This window comes from Nicotiana tabacum, chromosome 11, assembly GCF_000715075.1.
Source record: "Nicotiana tabacum cultivar K326 chromosome 11, ASM71507v2, whole genome shotgun sequence".
NCBI classification, from domain to species: domain Eukaryota; kingdom Viridiplantae; phylum Streptophyta; class Magnoliopsida; order Solanales; family Solanaceae; genus Nicotiana; species Nicotiana tabacum.
The window spans coordinates 54,401,357-54,404,789 of record NC_134090.1 but is presented as its reverse complement, the minus strand read 5'-3'; positions in this window follow the sequence as shown (position 1 = coordinate 54,404,789).

Genomic DNA, 3,433 nt, shown 5'->3' with positions numbered 1-3,433 from the left:
AAAAATGTGTACTCACTAAGTATCCCGTCTAATCTCGAAGAAGTAGAGACGAGAGGTCGACTTTGACACATACTAGGGGTCCAACATTAATAATACCAATAATATAGAAAATCGGGGATTTTCATAAAAATGATTTTAAACTCAATAGCACGAGGCAAGTAACCAATTCTTTCATTTATAGGAAATTTTCAAATTCATTTTCATTATTTATTAGTTTATCTCAGGCCAGGGAGAACAAATATCAACATCTATGAATCTCAAGGCAAGCATGCGCAAATCATGCCGAGGTCGTACGGCCCGATCCAATAATATTTAAATTGTGTACTGCCAGAGGGTCAAATAGCGCGAACCATAGATGCATCTATTAAATCTACCGAGGCGTTCGACCCGTTCCACAATATATAAACATATTCAAACAGTCAATCAAGAACTCATCAAGGAGCAAATTATCCAAGAAAAGGCAATTTCTCTTTTAAAAATTAAGAAATGATGACTAGTCTTTTAGAAATCATTTACACGTTTGATATGTTTTAAGAATTTTTAAATTGACAAACAAGGTTTTAAATATTGCAAGTAAAGCATGTTTTTGGGTCCTAAACTACCCGGACTTAAGCATAATAGTAGCTACGTACGAACTCTCGTCACCTCGTGCGTATGTAGCCCCCACAAATAGAAGCACATATCCATTTAATTCACCTATAGGGACAATTCCCTCTTACAAAGTTAGAAAGGAGACTCACCTCGCTCCGAAGCCCACTTTCCGGTCCAAGATTATGCTCAAAACCCTCAATTCAGTGAGGAACAATCCAAAACTAATGAAATAGTGTATAAACTAATCAATACATGTTCAAAAATTCATATTCCAACTATTAAGGTGATTACCCAACCTTAAATGTAAGATTCTTAAAATTCACCCCCGTACCCACATGCCCGGATTCCGAAAATTTTCGAAGAAAGTTGTTACCATAACCATATAAAGTCAAATATATGATTTTTACCAAATTCCATAACCATTTTCGTGGTCAAATCTCATTTTTATACAAAACCTAGGTTTTCATCTAAACCCTTGATTTCACAAATTTTTATATGTTAATCTATCCATAATCTATGTATTAAACTCATGTTGGGTAGAAATTACTTACTTCAAAGTGCTAGGTGAAAACCCTCTTCCAAAAGCTCCAAAAATTGCCCCAATCCGAGACTTAAAACTCAAAAATGAGTAAAAATGGCTGACTCCCGTTTTTAGGCATTCTGCCTAGGCAAATCGCATGCATGAAATGCGACTTTGCCTGATTTTCGGGCAAAAATGAACTACTACCAGCCTTCAGTCAACGGACCATAACTTTCTATACAAATGTTTAAATTATGAATGGTTTAACTTATGGAAACTAGAATCAAAGATATACAACTGTCATGTTCTACGAATTTTCAAATTCCTTATAGATTTCGCAATATAAGCTTCCAAAATAGACTCCTCGCATCAGAAATTTCTGGGGAAATTGCAAAATAACTTTTTGTACAAATATCAAAATGATAAATGGTTTATCTTTCTGGAAACTAGAATGCAAGGACTATAAATTTTATGTTTTACAAATTTTTAGATTCCTTATAGATTGCAAGATATAAGCTCCCAAAATCAGCTCTGCGATTGCACCAATTGTTGTCCAAAAACAGCTTCTGCAACAGAAAAATACAGCAACTCCTTTTGTCTGAAATCCATTCCGTAACCTTCCGAAATCCGCCGAGGCCCTCGGGATCTTAACCAATTATACTAACATGTCCCAAAATACAATACGAACTTAATCGAGGCTTCAAACCACGTCAAACAACGTCAAAACTACGAATCTCGCATTGAATCGAATTATGAGTTTTCAAATCTTCCAACTTTTATATATTGCGCCGAAACATATCAAATTAATCCGGAATGACTTCAAATTTTTCACACAAGTCACATTCAACATTACGGACCTATTCCAACTTTCGGAATCAGAATCTAACCCTGATATCAAAAAGTCAACTCTCGGTCAAACTTCTCAAAAACCTTCAAATTTCTAACTTTTGCCAAATGACTCCAAAATGACCTACGGACCTCCAAATCCACTTCCGATCGCGCTCCCAATACCAGAATCACCACACGGAGCTATTCCCAGACTCAGAATCCGCAACGGACATCAATAGCATTGAAATGCACTTTCACCCAAATTTATGAAATTCTTCTAGAATGCTAACTTTCACAATAGGCGTCGAAACACTCACGGGTCATCCTAAACCCGATCCGAACATACGCTCAAGTCCGAAATTATCATACGAACCTGCTAGAACCTTCAAATCCTGATTCCAAGGTCGTTTACTTAAAAATTTAATCTTAGTCAATTCTTTTAACTTTAAGCTTCCGAAATGAGAATTCACATTCCAAATCAACTCCGAACTTCCCGGAATTCGATTCCGACCATGAGTACAAGTCATAATACTTGATGTGAAGCTGCTCATGACCTCAAACTGCCGAACGACGTGCTAGAGATCAAAACGACTGGTCGGGTCGTTACACTTTGTTACGGCGTGTAGCCCGATCCCATTATATAATACTGTTGCGGCGTGCAACCCGATCCCAATTTACAAATCAACACAAATCACAAAAATAAAGACAAGTATTTCACAGACTAAGCTAAATACTCCAAAGTTCTTATACCTTAATTCACAAAACGGAATATCACTACAATTAAACAACTTCGTCAGTGTAAATTACTCAGTGAAACCAACCAAGGTGTACCACGAGGCACCCATAAACTAATAAAGACCAACAGAATAATAAAACGAAACCAGAAGACAATTGAATACTTCAATAAAGAGAGCAACGATTAATATAAAGTAATTAAGCATGGAAGCATTTGTGAGCAAGTAGCAATTAAGGCATGGGAGCATTTATGAGCAAGTAGAAATTAAGGCATGGATTTATAAGCAAGCAGCAAGTTAGGCATGGGAACAACTATAAGCAGGTAGCAATTAAGGCAAGGGATATTATAATAGGAAACGAGGAAGGGAAACAACTAAACATGGAAATTTTGGTGGCATAGGTACTCGCCACCACACCTATATGCCGCACACATGGAATTTCACATAGCAAATAAGTCGGGAATTCCTATTCTGTCAAGTCAAGGTTAGACCAAACACTTACCTCAAGCCAACAGATAATTCAACACTCAATCTCCGCTTTACTTCTCGATTTCCACCACCAATCCGTTTGTATCTAGCCACATTTACTTAATAACATCAATAAATGCTAAATAAACTATTCCTAATGCATGAATATAGATTTCCCAATGTTTTTTTCAAAAAGTCAAAAATCTATTTCGGGCCCGCTTGGTCAAAACTCGAAGTTCGAACCAAAACTCGACTACCCATTCACCCATGAATCCAAATATGCAATTAATTT